Below are 19,075 nucleotides of genomic sequence, written 5' to 3' on the forward strand. Positions count from 1 at the left end.
TCAATGAAATATCTAGGCCAGGTGGTTTTGTTCACTGACAGTCAGAATATAAAAATTCAAAATGTGCTGTGTTTCTAGACGTTAACCTTGTTGTATGTTCTTAAAGTACTTTCCTTAGGGTTTCTTCTCGGCTTATGGTGCACGTACATGGGGCAATAGGCATGCCTCAAACACACAATTCATTTGTATGCATGAAGATGAACTTTAATGCTATTAACATTTTGCGATGATGCTGTTTCTTTCTTGCTTACTTTAGTTTCCCTTTATGTGCCTCTGATTTGTATGCATTGTTGGTCTTCACATGTATTGTTTTTACTAGCACAAGTGTGTAGTAATTCTCAAATTGTTAGCTAGTTATTACACGTTTAACATTACACAATCAACCCTGACATCATGTAACCAACATTATAAAGACAACCCTGTGTTGAGACTTTTCATCAAAATTAATTTCACATGTGATGTCATCAGTCATGTCATCAATTACATTTGTGATGTCATCTTTGATGTCCTGGGTGTTAGTCTTAGCAGTGCATGGTGGTGTCACGATTTATGGTTGCTTAGCTTACCATAACTGGTGAATTTCAGAGGTTTTTCAGTTTGACTTGTAACCATGATGTCCCTTTCACAGTTCATGTGATAATATCCCCGCAAAAATATCGCCATACAAAAATGTCAACATATTTTTTTGGGGGCAATATTACCCCATGCAACCTGCAGGGGACACCCCCACAACTCCCATATATTGTTTAAAGGGAGCAGGGACGCCCCCTCAATCCCACACCCATTTACCCCATCAATTATCCCCACTAATAATATCGCCTATGGCCGTTCCCGACGATGATATATATGTCAATATATTTGGTGGGGATAATATCACCTGATACCCCTCTAATGTTTTTTCATTGAATTTCATAAGTTTTTATTAGTGCAACTTAACCATAATGTCCCTTTAGCAAAGTTTTTTCATTTAATATTACATGGCCTGTGGTAGCAGGCATGTGGTTATGATTAAGTTGCTCAACTTTGCCCGTCATGGACAAATTCTCACTAATCTTATCTAAGCAAAAAAAGTAAATAGCCTGCTCTGGATTTTTTGGTAAGATTGGTGAGGTTTCATCAAGGGGGGTAAAGTTATAGGGGTGATCCCAAAAAATCTTTGCTCACGCCTACAGCTCAAACCACTGGATGGATTTTTACCAAATTTGTGGCAAGAGCATCAGTGTGGTCCCTAAAGCGTGCTTTTCTAAATTTGGTGAAAATCTATCCAGTATATATTTTTAAAACAGGCAAAATGTAGGTAAACAATATTAGTGATATCTGGCTCCGCTCTGCGTACCCATTTCTTGGTTCGCTCCGCAGACCGGACTCCCATTGGCCCAGAGGAGCGCGTCATGTCCGTGGACATCCATCACGCCCGATGATTGCTGGAGGAAAGCATGATGTGAGTCACATTTCTCTGAAATGCCCGACATATTGTATCTGTGGATATCTGCGGACAGTGCATGTAAAAACCACTGGAAAACATGTTTTGGGGCATCTGGTATTGGTTAGAGGGATGCAAAGGGTGAGGGAGTGAAATATGGTTCATATGATGTATTTCTTTAAGTGGAAGAAGACTGTGTTGTGTTCGCCATGTCGAGCAGGTTATGTGGTGACTTCAGGCAGGCTTCATTAAGGTAGGGGAGTGGAATGTAGTTTATATGAGGATGTTTTTATAGGCTGTATTATGCTGTGGTGTTTGTGGCCTGGTACTAGACCTGTGGGTGCATGGCCGGAGTTTGAATTTCTCGTTGAAGTACTGTAATAGCATGTGTAGAGAAGTGTACCGAGCCACACGTGGTTTAGTGTAGGGGAGTGGAATGTGAATGGTTTCAAGTACTGCAATAGTATGTTTATAGAAGTGGGCAGTACCTTGGGTGGTTGGCTTGTGTGTGTGGGTTGTGGCCAGTGTGTAGATTGATGGGTGCATGTCTGTATTATGCTGTGGTGATTGTGACCAGCTACTAGTCTCTTGGGTGTGCACTGGCACTGGCTGCAAATAAGGCAGTCTTCATTAGGGTAGGGGAGTGGAATGTAGATGATATGAGGATGTTTGTATAGGCTGTATTGTGCTGCAGTAGTTGTGGCCAGGCCCTAGACTCTTGGGTGCATGGCCGGAATCCGTAGGCCGTAGGCCATACACACAAGTGTCTAGGCCCGGGCCACAATCACTGCAATGTAATACGGCTATGCACTCAAGAATGTGACACTGGCATATGGATTGCACAAATATGTGTATAGCAGTGCAAGTTGTTCATTACAAAGAAGCATGAAACTGTATTCTCACTATATATATTGTTGAGGCACTGTACTTCTTTTTTGAAGTCAGTGTACAATACTGTAGAAGTGGCAATAGCAGATCTGAATATTGTGGCACTCTGGGCACATAGTGTGTTTATTGGATCTGCCTCCTGGCTGGAAGTAGTGTAATAGTATGTGTACAGAAGTAGCCAGGGTGTGTGGCAGCTGGCTTATTGGACTGCCATGATGATTGTGGCCACTGGGCAGATGCTTGGGTGCATGGTTGTATTATGATGTGGTAATTGTGGCCAGCTACTACAGTCTTGGGTGCAAGGTCCAAGAGTCTGCCCACTGGTTGAAGTAGTGTAATAATATGTGTAGAGTAGTGCACAGTGCCTCATGCGACTGGCTTATGTGTGTGGGTTGTGCCCAGTGTACATATTATTGGGTTCATGGCTGTTTTATGCTGTGGTGATTGTGACCAGCTAGCAGACTCTTGGGTGCATGGCCGGAGAGTTTGCCCACTGGCTGCAGCTAGTGTAATAGTATGTGTACAGAGGTGGGCAGGGTGTGTGGCAGGTGGATTACTGGAGCGCCCCGTGATTTTTTGGTGTATGATTGTGTAGTGGGTGGTAATTGTGGCCAGCTGGGGGCCATGCACCCAAGAGTCCAAGAGTCTGCCCACTGATTGAAGTACTGTAATATGAGCACCACACACCGTGGGTAATAATAAGCAGCGCTCAGATATCTGAGGGTTTGTAGCGCTATATAAATGTGAAATTATTATTAGTTTTTAATATTATTATTATTATTATTATTATTATTATTATTATTATTATTATTATTATTATTATTATTATTATTATCACTACTATTATTCTTATTTATTATTATTTATTATTGTAATGTTATGTGTAGACGAGTGGAGAGTGCCTCAGGTGGCTGGTTTATTGCACCCAAGAGTGTGCTGACTGGTTACACGTACTGTAGTAGTATGTGTACAGAAGTCGATAGGGACTAGGTGGCTGACTTATGTTTGTGGGTTGTGACCAGTGTACAGATTGTTGGGTGGATGGCTGTATTATGCTGTGCTGATTGTGACCAGGTACTAGACTCTTCAGTGCATGGCCAGAGGACATGTGCCTAAGAGTTGCCCATTGGCTGCAAGAAGCGTAATAGTATGTGTAAAGAAGTGAACAGGGTGTGTGGCAGGTGGCCTACCCTGAGATTCTTGGGTGTATGATAGTCTATGCAGTGGGTGGTAATTGTGGACTGATACTAGATTCGTGGGTGCATGGCCTAAGGCCATGCACCCAAGAGTCTGCCCACTGGCTGCAAGTAGTGCAATAATATGCATACAGAAGTGGACGGGGTGTGTGACAGCTGGACTATTGGACTGCTCCGAGGGTTGTGGCCACTGGAAAGAATATTGGGTGCGTGGGCGGCTGGTTTATTGCACCCAAGAATATGCTGACTGGATGCATGTACTGCAATACTATGTGTACAGAAGTGGACAGGGCCTCAGGTGGATGGTTTATGGGTGTGGGTTGTGGACAATGTACAGATTGTTGGGTGCATGGCTGTATTATGGTGTGCTGATTGTGAGCAGCTACATGCACCCAAGCGCCTTCCCACTAGCTTCAAGTCGTGTAATAGTATGTGTACAGAAGTGGACCAGGTGTATGGCAGGTGGGTTGTTTGAGTGTCCTGAGATTTCTGGGTGTATGATAGTCTGTGCAGTGGGTGGTTATTGTGGCCAGCTACTACAAGGCCATGCACCCAAGAGACCAAGAGTTTGCCCACTGATTGAAATACTGTAATACTATGCGTATAGAAGTGGACAGGGCCTTCAGGTGGCTGGTTTATTGCACTGATGTGATGAGTGTGCTGACTGGTTGCATGCACTGTAGTAGTATGTGTACAGAAGTGGACAGGTCCTCAGGTGGCTGGCTTATGTGTGAAGGCTGTGTCCAGTGTACATATCGTTGGGTGCATGGCTGTATTATGCTGTGTTGATTGTGACCAGCTAACCAGCTGCCGGGCCGTTATCCCCTGTGCATGGCTGATGGCCATGTGCCCAAGAATCAGCCCACTGGCTTCAAGTAGAATATAAATATGTGTACAGAGGTGGACAGTGTGTGTGTGGCAGCTGGCTTATTGGACTGCCCAGAGAGTTGTGGCCACTGAGCAAATTCTTGGGTGCATGGTTGTATTATGCTGTGGTAATTGTGGCCAGCTACTAGAGTCTTGGGTTCTTGGCTAGATGCCATCCACCCAAGAGTCTGCCCACTGGTTGCAAGTTGTGTAATAGTATGTGCACAGAAGTGGACAGGGTGTGTGGCAGATGGCTTGTTGGACTGCTCCAAGATGCTTGGGTGTATGATAGTCTATGCAGCGGGTGCTAATTGTGGATAGCTACAATAGTCTTGGGTTCATGGCCGGTCTGTGAGGAAAATAAATCCATTCTGAATAAAAAATAAATTAAAAAAAATCAACGTTCATTTGTTGTTTTGTGACACACTATGTTTCACTGAAGTGTGCAGTGCTTAGAGGAAAGTTTAAGGTGCATATGTATGTGCTCTTCTGGTTATAAGCACTGCTGCAGTAGGAGGAATTGAAATTGTGTATGATGTTCCTTTTGGAAGTGGTGGTACTATGGTTGCAGTTAGATACCAGTTGGCGTATTCAAACTGTTTATCTGTTTCCTTTTGTTAGAGGTATTTGTTTATGTGTTTGCTTGCTGTTGGTGTTGTCTATGTACTCTGGTATTGCAAACTCATATTGCAGGATTGTGGGGGCAGTTAGATACCTGTTGGTGTATTCCAACTGCTTCTAGTTTTAAAGTTGTTTAGGGTATGTTTGTAGCACTGTGATTGCTGAAGGTTGATTTTGGCAGTTTGAAAGCTGGATGTAATTTTGTAGTACTGTGGGTGCAGGGAGATACCGTTTGGTGTATTCTGGTTGTTTATACTTAATACGTGTTGAAGGGTTTCCTAAGAAGAACTTAAATTTTTGGTGGTGGATTTCAAATTGTGTTGTAATGGGAAGTAATATTGTAGTATTATGCTTTCAGTTAGATACCAGTTGCCATATTCTAACTGTTAACAATGTCTCTGTTTTGCAGAGTATGTCTTCAAGCATGTCCATTTTTGTTGGTCGATTTACATGTTTCACTATTGTGAAGTGCCTTTGCAGTACTATGTGTGTAGTTACATGTAGTTGTGTATTTGTTGCATTGACATAGGCATTGTTAGACAGCTGTTGCCTTATTTTATCAGTTAGTGGTTTCAAAGGTCATTGAGGACAGTTTATAAACCCTCATACTCAGTACTTTTCTTTTTAACTGCTATATGGGAAACAATATTAGTGTGTCTTTTGTACAGTTGTGTCTGGGACTGTACCCATTGGGTCATTGGGGAAAGAATGTATAGCAGCACAACTGATGTCTTCATGGGCCAGTTGATGTATGCTAAATTGTCCCAGTGTTACAGGTTAGAAGGTTATTTTCCTTTTGCAATTACATATGTGATGGTGGGTATTGGGCAGTAGGTTATGGTATTTTTGTAGATCATTGAGTACATTTTGGTTTTAAGAATATAAAGTAGGCATTTGCAAGATTTGCTGGTGATCTCTGCTTCAGAGTAATGGGTGTATCATTGCATTCAAACCACCCACATTTCTTTTTAATGTATGCACATATTTTGGTGCCTTTGTGGTAGATTATGCCTACTGTCGTGAAGGTCTTCTTGCCAAGTGATACGTGCCTGTGTGTGAAGCGAGTAAGCATGCATTTGTTTGTGGTACCATCTGCATTGTATCGTAAAAAGCATTACTATTACGTATTGGCTATGTGCTTGAATCTGTAAGGTGAAACGATGGTCTGAATTGCAAGTCGTACATAATATGCCATGGTTTGCATTTTGTACAAGCTGCTGAACTTAAATGGATTCACAATTAGGTATAGATACATACACACAGCGCTCGTTAGGGATTTGTTCCTGCACTACATGGCTGCAGAGAGTGCATGCATGTTTCCACATGTATGAAATCTGGAAAATTTCATTTATAGGTATGTTTTTGCTTCCCAGTACTTGCATTAAGTACATTAGAAATAATTCTTGTGGATCGTCGTGTGTGTTTATAATGAATCTCTCCATTCCCGCACAGTAGTCCAATTCCTGCCTTATTCCTGATACACTGTAAGTGTTCTCAGGATTGTTTGTTGCATTTCTGTGAAGGAATACCATTTGCAAATACAACTGGCCCACACTGTTTAAATAAATGTTTTCAACAACTGGCGGCAATTGGAATAGAACATTGATTGCTACATTTGCATAGCAATTTACACCAGTTGTCTTGGAAAATTTGAATAAACCAGACAGGCCTGTGTCTGTCTCATTTGATGGAAGTCTGCATGTTTTTTTATAAGTTGTGTTTGCACTAGTTTTCTTTTACAAAGTTTGCCCGTTTGAGAAACACAGAACATTTTAAGATGGGGTGTGTAGAGGGCACTTAGTCTGTTGCATTCTAGGATGCAAGGACTGTCAGCATTGACTTTAATTGCATCAAAATTGACTAGAAATAGTCCTTCAAGTGAACACAGGTCTGACAGAGCTATGTAACTCATGCCTTCTTTAAACACTGTGCTGCCAATGTCAATCAAGGTAAAATCTTGCGATTTATGAATAGTGACTGTGCATGCTAGAAACAGAGAAAACTGTTCTCTGTATACATACATGTCTTTGAAAAGAAGGAATTGGGCTGTTGAGCGTCCTTTCCTTTTAACTTCTGAAAGTTTGTCAAAGTGAATGTTGACAAACTGAATGCTGTTGTCACGTGGGTATGTCTGAAGCCAACAACTATACCAAGTGCTCCATTAACTAAACCTTGCTCCACATCAAGGTTACCTTTAGCATTACTCTACAGTTCAAACACAATGTTAACTTTTTCTCCAAACCAGCTGTGAGTTTTCTAAGTTATTTATTTGTGCTGTGGCTTGTTGACACATTGGTACTGTCATACCATGCACGTCCAGTTTGTCTGTGTTGTGAATTTGCACTAGTGGTTGCATTTATTTTTTCAACATTGTTTCATTGAATTGTGCACAGCTCGCTAGGATTGGCATTAAGGACATACAGTTTATATTTGGGTGTGCTAATTGTTCCATGACATCCATAGCACACGTAGTATGCCTGTATAGCTCATGGATGCATCTGCTATTTAAGATAGACCGTGCTACTTTAGAAAGCACACCAATCCAGATGCTTTGCAAATTGTTGGCATAGGTGAGGTCTGCAGACTGACACATGTTTTTAGTTAGTTTTATTTATTCAAAATGTTGGCAGAGATTTACATTTCCTATGCTGCCAAGGGCCTCATTACGACCCTGGCGGTAATCCGCCGTCATTACCGCCATGGCGTAATGAGCGTTAACGCCGTGGGACGATGGCGTAAAGTGCGCCACATTACGACCCATTGCGCACGAGCATTACGCCATGGCGGTAATGTAAACTGCGCCATGGGGGTAATGCCCCCAAAACGGCACCTACCGGCATCGTATGCGGCGCAAGGTGCACCACCGCCACCCCGACCACCGTACATAGCGGTGACCGTAGTTAGCGGTCACCGCAATTAGCGTTGACCGTAGATAAGCGGAACCGGAAGTAGCGTCACCGCGGCGGAACGGGAAAGAGCACGGCGGCCATCTTTAAAAACACAATCCATTGCCATCCTCTGCAACCACTGGACATCCGAGCCTGAGACCCCGCAAATACCAGCTTCAACCTTCTACCTGCAGGAAAATGCCTAAAGTGGTGAAAAAAGCCTGTGACCGCCAGCGGCAACACCGCTTCTCCAGAGAGGAGCTTACCATGCTAGCGGAGACCCTCCAGGAGAACGCCGCAGTGGTATTCTCCAACCAAATGACAAGACCGGCCATATCCAAGAAGAAGGCCATATGGGCACTGGTAGCTCAGCGGGTCAGTGCCGTGGGAACAACACCCCGCAATGTCAGACAGTGCCGCAAGCGGTGGGACGATCTCCGGCTCAGAGTCAGGAGCATACTATCAGCAAACATGAACCAGGCAATGGCAACTGGGGGAGGATCGGAGTCCCCTATTAAATTGCAGCCATGGGAGGAAATCTGTGCCTCCACAATCGGAATGCAGAGCATTGAAGGAGTAGGAGGAATGGAGAGAGGAGCCCCGACATCAGGCGATGCAGGTAGGTGGCTCAAATCAAGGCATGCAAATCTCACCTAAGTCCATTCATGTGAAGTACAATGTTGGCCCATAGTGTAAATGCAACACATCAGCAGGAGACTGCCCACAGATACATCCGATCTGCACCCTGTACACATGCAGTATGCACACCCTAACTGCAGGCACCCACATACCTCCATGCTACTTCCACACAAAAGGGAGACAACTTTTTTCCCCTGCATGAAATGTGCCACATGTACTAACTGATAAGATGCCAGTCGCCACAATGCCCGGCCAATGTCCGCAGACCCATCAATAACACTCTCCCTCCTTTGTCCCACCACAGGCTCAAATTCCGACCTTGAGGAAGAGGACACCACTGCCTCCACACCCACCAAGAGGGCCAGGACAACTGTGCCAACACCCCAACCCTCCACCTCTGCCGTCCCGAGGAAAACCCCACAGCAGCCAAAATCCATGCAAGGAAAACAGGACAGGGCACAGACAGCCACCCCAGCAGGCAGTACAGAAGCAGCAGCAGCAGCAGACATCACACAAATCATGCCCACAGAAGGCACAGCCTCTGCTGCAAGCAGCACTATTGGGGAAACTGCTGCCATTGCAGCCTCCTCCGATAGCGAAGCAGGGATCTTTGAGGAGAGTGATGTCAGAAGCCCCACAGCCCACCCTCATTCCCCCTACCTGTCCCTAAGCAGCCCGCATGCGGATGCCACACAGGGTCAGCCAGAGGATGACGATTGGCCAGCCACTCCATCCCCGCTGCAGGGGGTGATCAGCCCAATGGGAATACCACTGCCATTAGCCATGGGCCAGAATACCAACCATTCCCTGGAGGCGATTGTCACCCGGCAGCAGCAACTTTCCTCGCTGCTCGAAGAACATGTTGCAGAATGTGGGGGGTCAAGTGCAGCAATGGAGAAATGTGCGGAGACAGTGAAGGCCGCTATGGAGTCCTCCACAAAGGACATCTGCGCGGAACTTGCTGCTGTGCGGCACGCCATCACTGACCTTGTGCAGACAATTCAGGACATGCGTCCAAATGAGCAGGCAGGATCCTCCTCGGTTGCCAGCTCGACACCGAGCAGCCCCATCCGCCGATCGGGGAGGAACCTCCGCAGCACAGGCAGGGGTGCCCCGGGGGCCAGTGGAGGGGGCTGCCAATAGTGGCCGGACAGTGTAGGAATCCTACTTCAGACACTGCTGCACAGACTAACTCACACCTTTGTTGGGATTCCAGGGGGGGGGGAGGGTGGAGGGGGAGTGGGTGTGTTGGGGTGTGCAGGGGGGTGGCGGGGAGGTGTGTTGGGGAGTTAAGGGGGGAGTTGGGGGGGGTGTGTGCAGGGGGGAGGTGGGAGGTGGTGGGTCACGACGTTCCATGGCTTGAATACACTTTTACCTTGAAAAAAAACCCAGAGTGTGTTGAATGTTTCTTTGCGCATGTGTGCTTTATTGGTGTACAGTCCACAGTGTGCATGTCCCGGTGCCACACAGTGCCCCAAGTGCAGTCACCATGTGACACACACCAGCCATGTGTGCTAGAAGCAGTGGTCGATGATAGTTTGGCGCATTGCACGGCCCTCCTGTGCATCGCCTCCTCCATGGGGTGCCGCCCCATCTGCTCCCTCCTCATCCTCATCGTCAGGTGGTTGTAGTTCTGCGTCAGGGGGCAGGGGCACATTCTGCCTGACACACATATTGTGTAGCATTACACATGCCATGACGATCTTTGCCACCTTCTCATGGCCATACAGGAGTGCCCCACCAGACCTACTGAGGCTTCGGAACCGTGCCTTCAATAAGCCGAATGTCTGCTCTATGACCACACGAGTACGTGTATGTGCACGGTTGAAGTCCTCCTCGTGCTGGTTCTGCGGGTTCCGGACTGGTGTAAGGAGCCAACTCTTCAGGGGATAGCCTGCATCACCTGTATGTAGGCGAGAATGTATGTGTCAGTCATGTTGTCTGATCAAGAACATGATGTTCCATCATGGCTTGCATCCAACTGTTAATTTGGCTCACATCTACATGACCTAATTTATTCACACAATGCTACCTGTATATGCTCATGGCTTCCATGGCCTGTTTTGCATGCCATCACCCAATGTATGCAGAGGGGTTGTGTGCATTGTGAGTGCCCATCCTCTGTCTCCGTTCTCCGTGTTACTCACAGCCAGGTGGAGTATGCATCCCCCCCCCCCTTTCAGCCAGGTGGAGTATGCATCCCCCCCCTTTCAGCCAGGTGGAGTATGCATCCCCCCCCCTTTCAGCCAGGTGGAGTATGCATCCCCCCCCTTTCAGCCAGGTGGAGTATGCATCCCCCCCCCCCATTTCAGCCAGGTGGAGTATGCATCCCCCCCCCTTTCAGCCAGGTGGAGTATGCATCCCCCCCCCTTTCAGCCAGGTGGAGTATGCATCCCCCCCCCTTTCAGCCAGGTGGAGTATGCATCCCCCCCCCTTTCAGCCAGGTGGAGTATGCATCCCCCCCCCTTTCAGCCAGGTGGAGTATGCATCGGTACGTCATTCACCTGCCCACTTCCATTACATTGGACTCACCGAGTAGCCAGGATCTTGGGCCTGCATGTCGCTCCATGTAGCGTGGTATTGTGGAGTTCCTCAGGACCATGGAATCATGGGTTGATCCGGGGAATCGGCACAACAATGTGTGATACTCATAAAAATTAAGTTGTTGGAGTGTTTTTGGCAGTGGGAATATTTCCAAGTAATTAGTGATAGCCCGTGAAGGCATTTGGTTATTTTCAGGTTTTGTAGTGCAGTATGTGCAAAGTATTGAAGGATTAGTAATTTCGTATTTGTTTTCTGCTATAAGATAGAGAGCTAATTAGAACCATTTGGGATTCCTCATTCTCTTCTATTTTGTACGTTATATCTACAGTTTTGGTGCTCTTCGTATAAAAAGTTCTGCGGCAACACACACATACTTGGTTTGGTACTTCAGCAGATGTGCTTTTAATCTTTGCCATTTCTTTTTTGTATGTGTGTAATAGAAGTTTGACATCTACAAGATTGTTGCTACTCTCTTCTAAAATTACTGGATTGTGTAAGTGCTCTTCAGTTCAAAAATATTTGCTTTTTATGTGGTTTATTTCTTCGAGCAGTTCTTTGGCTGTACCATGTGGGAGAATGTAATTTAAATGCCCCAGTGTTAAAGCAGGACTATTTGCATAGGACAATCTCTGAATGAGATTTCGTATTGATGTGGTGGAAGGTGCTTTTGCAAGCAAGTTTGGAAATGCAGGCTAATGAATGTCCTCGTAGTCTGGTGTATTTGCGCACTGGACAGGAGTCCATAGTTTGTTATATTTAAAATTTGTATTTGTCTTTGGCTTTCACATACTGATTGAGGAACTGCTGCAAAGATTTGGAGGATTGTTTTCGCACGATACACATTGAGGTGCACAGCCATTTGTAGACAGGACAGATTGGTTTGGTGGAATGTAGAGTTGATTGTAAGTTTGTTAAGGATATTCTTGCAATCAGCATTTCTTCTCCCATACTAGTATTGTCTAGCTTTATTGGGTTTGTTTGCTCTTGTTTGTATGCCCCTTAATTGAAATATGGCTTTGTGCTTGTGGTGTGAATCCACTCACCTGCACAGATGTTTGCAAAGGTATGTATGCTGATATTGCATCTGTTGCAATGTACTTTGTGTAGTTTTCTAATTAATTTTGTTAGTGGTTTCATCATGTTTAACATTAATACAAATAATTTCCTTTTGAGGAGCATTGTAATGTCTTTTAGAGCTTCCAGGATCAGTTTTCTGTCTTAAGTTTTAAGGGTGGAGCTTGATTTCTGCCTTGTTTTTATAACGTTCTGAATAATTCTATGGTGGAATTTTTTTTGTAATATAAATCTTTTGGAATGCTTACTTGTGGCTATGTTACTGTTGGTAGACGTAGAGTTTACATTACTAGTAGTTGCATTCTTCTTAATACATTTACTTTTAGTTTTACATTTTGAAAGATATGTCAGACGTGTTTTCCTGCTACCTGGTTCTATTTTGCTTAGTTACTGCTTGCTTAGCTGCTTTCTTTGAACTTTTTGTAAAAAGTCTGCTAGAGTTGGATGGCCATTTTGCATGGCTTGATTTTTATATGCTCTAGTTCTGTGTTGCTTTCTGTGGTGTTGCTTTTTGGTAGACATTGTCTTGTGTCTGTTGGAGAAAAAAGGAAAGTGTGGGTTTGGAAGTAGTGCAATGTATTTGTGTGTGCTGTGGATGAGTGTCTGGATATGAAGGTAGGTATACATAGAGGAGTGTGACTGTGCAAAGGCCTGTTAGCTTTGGTTGAGAAGGTTGTAGTTATGTTATGTTATGTTATGTTACTTTGCATCTATATAGCGCCTTATGTACCATTGGTATGATCCCAAGGCGCTGGTAGGTTGAACACCCTTGGGAACCGTAGTTCGTCAGTAGAGAGAGAGAGAGACAGAGTCATAAGGTGTGTGTGAGCACCGGATATGTGTGCAGCAGGTGTGGCACTCGTCTGATAGCTTCTTCTTAGCAGTAGGTGTGGTGGTTGGGAGGTCAGGAGTATGTGTTCGTTCTGGCAGGGTGATACCCAGACTGATTCTGGCTGCATTAGGCCTGAGGAGAACGCCTAGGCTGGCGGGTGTGCATCCATCTGCATTTAGTTAGGATGATGGGGAGTATGTGGCAGGTTTTGGTATGATAACAGCTATACCGAATGTGTCATAGTATCGCTGTGTTCTAGTTGAGTGGTGGTGTATAGAATAGAGTAAGCGTGGTGATGTGATATGGTGGTTTTCAGTAGGTGCTTGAGATCGAGCGCACATCTGAACCATTTACTCTATCTGTTTTATTCACTCAGTCTGTTCAGTCGGCTTCGTCTGTTCAACTCCATCTGTTGAGTCTGCGCCATCCGTAGTGACTACTTCATGCATTCCATGCACTCCAACCATTTCCTGTACTCTAACCATTCCATGCACTTCAACCGTTCCATGCACTCCAACTGTTCCATGCACTCCAACCGTTCCATGCACTCCAAACGTTCCATGCACTCCAACCATTCCTGCACAATATCCATTCCATGCCCTCTATCTGTTCCATGCATTGCATCCGTTGCATGTACTCCCTCAGTTCTATGCACTTCATCTGTTCAATCAGTTCCATGCATTCCTTCTGATCCATGCACTTCATCCGATCCATGCATTCCATCTGTTCCACCTACTTCATCTGTTCCACCCACTTCATCCATTCCACCCACTTCATCCGTTCCCCCCATTCATCCTTTCCACCCACTTCATCTGTTAAACCCACTTCATCCGTTCCACCCGCTTCATCCATTCCATCCACTTCATCCGTTCCATCCACATCATCAGTTCCATCTACCTCATCCGTTCCACCTAGTTCATCCATTCCACCCACTTCATCCGTTCCACCCACTTCATCCGTTCCGCCCACTTCTTCCGTTCCACCCACTTCTTCTGTTCCACCCACTTCATCTGTTCCACCCGCTTCATCTGTTCCACCCACTTCATCCATTCCACCGACTTCATCCATTCCACTCATTTCATCTGTTGTATCGGCTTCATCATTCCACATACGTCATCCATTCACACACTTCATCCTTTCCACACACTTCATCCTTTCCACACACTTCATCCTTTCCACACACGTCATCTGTTCCACACACTTCATCTGTTCCGCACACTTCATCCGTTCCACACACTTCATCCTCTCCACATACTTCATCCATTCAACACACTTCATCCGCTCCACACACTCTTGATCCGCTCTGCACACTCTTTATCCTTTCCATATACTTCATCCTTTCCACACACTTCATCCTTTCCAATTACTTCATCTTTAGCACACACTTCATCCTTTCCGCACTCTTCATCCTTTCCCGACACGTTCTCCTTTCGGCACACGTCATCCTTTCCACACACGTCATCCGTTCTATGCACTTCATCCATTTCGCGCACTTCATCTGTTCCGCACACTTCATCCATTCCGCACACTTGATCCGTTCCACACACTTCTTCCGCTGTACACTCTTCATCTTCTCCACACACTTCATCCTTTCCACACACTTCTTCCTTTCCACACACTTCATCCTTTCCACACACTTCATCCTTTCCACACACTTCATCCATTCAACACACTTCATCCTTTCCACACACTTCATCCTTTCAACACACTTCATAATTTCCACACACTTCATCCTTTCAACACACGTCATCATTTCCACACACGTCATCCTTTCCAAACACATCATCCGTTCCACACATTTCATCCGCTCCACACACTTCATCTGCTCCACACACTTTATCCACTCCACACACTCTATCCGCTCCACACACTCCATCCGCTCCACTCTCTTCATCCACTCCACACTTTTGATCGGCTCTACCCTCTTCATCCGTTCCACCCACTTCATCCGTTCCACCCACTTCATCTGTTCTACCGATATCATCTGTCGCACAAACTCCATCCGTCCCATGCACTCCATCCGTCCCATGCACTTCATCCGTCCCATGCACTCCATCCATGCCATGCACTCCATCCATGCCATGCACTTGACTCATCAATTCCATTTGTTCTGTTCATTCCATGCACTCTGTCATTCCTTGCCATCTATCCGTTCCATGCACTCTATCTATTCTGTGAACTTCCTCCGTTTCATGTACTCATCCTTTCCATCTTCTCGTCCACATTATTCCTCTCGTCCACTTCGTTCCTCTCGTCCATTTCATTTATTTCATCCATTTCCTTAATTTCATCCACTTCGCTGCTTTCATCCAGTTTATTCCTTTCAACCACTTCACTACTTTCATCCACTTCACTCGTTCTATTCAGTTTATCCGTGTTAATTTACATTAGCGGTTATTAGTTTTCGATTTTTCACTCGGATCATGATGCTGGATTGTTATTTATGATATAGCAGCTTTGGGCTAAGGTCATTGATTGCTGTTATCCAGTTTGAGTTAAGAGTCGATTTTAGGGGAAGACCCATGTTTTCAGTAATTTGTAGAAAGACATGAGGTCCTCGGTGAGTCGGATGTGGGGTGGGAGTGCGATCAACAGAGTGGGGGCCAGGGCTGAGAATTATGATCCACCTAACTTGACTGAGTTGGTCTTTGGTATGACTAGGAGGCCGGCAAAACTTGATCTTAGAGTACGTGGAAGATGGTTGGCTTTTACTTTGTCTTGAAGATATTGAGGTCCGGTTTTATGCATTGCTCAGTGAGAGATGCACAACGTTTTGAAGGTCACTCTTTGGGCAAGAGTTTTAAGGTGGTAGTGGCAGGACTTGGAAACGTTGTTGACTTGGAGCGAGAGGGTTAGGTCTGCGTATAGGGTGCATCCAAGGTCTTTTTATTGAATTTGAGGGCGTTGGGGGAATTGCCCATGGCAGATGGCGAGGGTAGCGGGTGTGAAAGAAGTTTGGTGTAGCCACATACCATGATTTCAGTTTTGGAGGGGTTTAGCAAGAGGTGGTTTGTGGTCATCCAGTGATTTATGTCGAGGAGGCAGGAAGTGAGGTCGGGTGGCAGTTGGGTTTTGAATTCAGGAGTTTTAGGATTAGTTGTGTGTCATCGGCGTAGTTGTAGCACAGGATATTGTGTGAGTGGAATGTTCGTGGGAGGGTGACATATAGAGGTTAAACAGGAGGGCTGAAAGGCATGCTCCTTGTGGAACTCCAGTGTTGACTGGTCAGGCTAGGGAAGCATAGTTGGAGAGTAGGGTTATTTGGTTCCTATTGTTGAGGAAGGATGCTATCCATTTGAGAGCATTTCCACAGATTCCCAGGGAGTGGAGGCGGTCAAGGAGGACTGAGTGGTTGATTGTGTCAAAGGCTTTGGATAGGTCAAGAAGGATTAGTGAGGCGCATCCTGCAGAATCAGCAGTGTTTTTAAGGTCATACCAGATTGAGGTTAGGGTGGTTTTGGTTCTGTGTCGGGCTCTGAAAACTGATTGAGCGGGGTCTAGGAGATTGTTCGCTTCGACAAAGGCATTAAGTTGGGAGAAGGCGGTTCGGTCAATGGGTTGGCAAGGAACCTGGTGTTTGAGATGGGGCGGTAGTTTTTGGGCTCGAGAGGGTCGAGGGAAGGTTTTTTTAGAAGAGGCTTGACATGAACAGTTTTGAACGCGTCGGGAAAAATTCCCGAGGTGAGGGAGTCATTTATGATGGTTCTTGCGCAGGTAGATGCAAACATTTCTTTGAGGGTTGTGGCTGGGCAGGGGTCAAGCAGGGAGCCGGATGGTTTGCGGGCAGAGAGAAGTTTGAGAAATTGGTCAGTTGATATTGGAAGGAAGGAGTCGAAAGTCAGTTGGTTACTGGTTGCAGGCGGTGGGATGGCAGGTAGGGTGGGTGGATTGCGTGGTGGGTGTAAGTGAGCTAGTTTGTTGGTTAGAGAGTTTGTTATTTCGAGAGCTGTGGTGTAAAAGTGTAGAGAGAGTTAGTCACACAGTGATTGTGAGAGGGTCAGGTTGTGGGAGCTGAAGATGGCATCAAGTGTGTGTCCTTTATAGTGAGTCGGTGTGATGCTAGAAATGCATCGGAGGGACAGGGCTTCCGTATCCTTGTCCTTTATTGCTTTTTATTGTATAGTCTGTTGTGTTTTCGGTGCAGGAGTTCATGTGGGACTCCTGATGGTGCAGCTCTCTCTTTTGGTTATGGCACCCATGGGTGGGGGTACAACCCTGCTCCCCTAGTGTATGTTTTTGGGCACCTGTGTGTGGCCCACAGAGCAGGGTATGGGCTGGTGGCAGCTCCATGCTGAATTTGACAGGTGCCCTGAGTATCCTCCATTTTGGGATACCCAGGCCCTGCCGTTGGAATCAGTTGATTCCTGATAGGAAACAAGATGGCCCCTGTGGCCTCTTGCTTTCTATTGCCTATTACCTTGTTTTCCCAAAGTGCTGGGAAGCCCTGACTCTGTCCCTTCCCCCTGACCGGCTATTGGGTGGAAGTTCCGTATATGGTGTGGTTGTGAAGTACAGGCCAGACTGGCTGGAGCCTTCCCAGTGACTGTATGTTGTGGGTACACCTTGTGGGTGGGAACCGGGTGAATGGAGTCTGTGACAAAAATGCATTTTGTATTGTGTGGTGTTTGACACAATGACTGAGACAGCCCTACCAGAAACTGGTATGCATGCAGTGTAGAGTGTTGAATGGCTGGGTACTTGTCCCAATACACATAACCTGTTGTGAGTGTCTGGAGAGAAGTGAATGGCCTGAATGCACTATGCAACTGATTGGCTGCCTGCCTGCATGAATGTCCTTCTGACCGATTGGTTGCCTGAGTGTGACCCAGCAGAATGAATGGGAGACCAACTAGTATATCTTGGGGCCACTCACTGCTAGAATTTGTGTTCAGAAGCTGAAGTCCACTACGAAGAGTAACTGGAGTAAACCTGAAGCTTAACCTTGAAGCCCTGCTGGAAGAGAAGAATTGCTGCTGCTCTCCTTCATCAATCTGAAAGCTGCTGTGTCTCCACAGATTGACCCAGAGAGGACCTGGTAAGGCGCTCTCTTCCCGAGCTACGAGGGACCATCATGCACCAGCTGATCTTTGCCAAAGCTCCCTGGTTGGCAGACCTACGACAGGACTGCCACGGAATCCCAAAGAAAACCGTCCAGACTGTTGTCCGCCACAGTCGACGATCGCCGTCGTCGACTGTAGCCGCCGTGCTCCCATTTGCCTAAGAACTTCATTTGATCCAAGGACACTCTCGTCTGCATCGCTGCCCGCTTAATCCAGCTGGAGAAGGCCTGACCGTTGACGTGCTGAGGAGCATCCACCAGTGGGTTTCACGACACCTAAAGACCACAGAGACGCTGACGACTCGACACCCTTGCTGGGCCACAGTTCTTTATCATCTCTTTGCAGTCCAGAACTATCATAACCGAGGAGCCCTGCACGCCTCTTCCTTGCAGGACGCCAATGCTCCATCGTCGACAAGCACCACTAGGAACAAAGCTGCCACTTCACCGCCATAGTTCCCACTGTTCCCCGTCGGACGTTTGACGACCCGTGACTCCTGCCTTAAAGGGAGGGCACTCATAAAGGGCTGTCGATTTCCCGTCGACGAACGGTACAATTCAAGGTACATTGTGGCTGTAGAACTATTGTAGAGGGAAATAAGACTCATAGAACAATATATGGACTGGGCTTGTGATAAATCTTTGCTTTACAGGTTTCCCAGGTGGGGGGATCTAAACACAGAACTGTACTTAACGGTAGAGGCCAGTATTCTGCCTATTGTTTCGACCATCTTGTTTTCCTTCCTGTTTATGTTGCTGTTTTCCTTGATATTGATCTGTGTGACATTTTGACAGTATAGTTGATGCACTTTAATGAGATCTGATAATATTGGTGGTACCACTTTAGAACTTTATATATTTACCATTTTTGATTTTCTAAGCACAAAGTGAGTTATTGTGATAGTGTACATAACCTTGAATATTAATTATATAAAGACTGTGGTTTAACCAATACAGTGTGTGGACATTCCTTTGTGGGGACTTGGGGACTACACTGTACTTAAGAACCAGCCTGCATCACCGCCTGAGAAGCTAGGCCTTGAT

This window comes from Ambystoma mexicanum, chromosome 8 (genome assembly GCF_040938575.1).
Source record: "Ambystoma mexicanum isolate Mex_15411 chromosome 8, UKY_AmexF1_1, whole genome shotgun sequence".
Lineage (NCBI taxonomy): Eukaryota > Metazoa > Chordata > Amphibia > Caudata > Ambystomatidae > Ambystoma > Ambystoma mexicanum.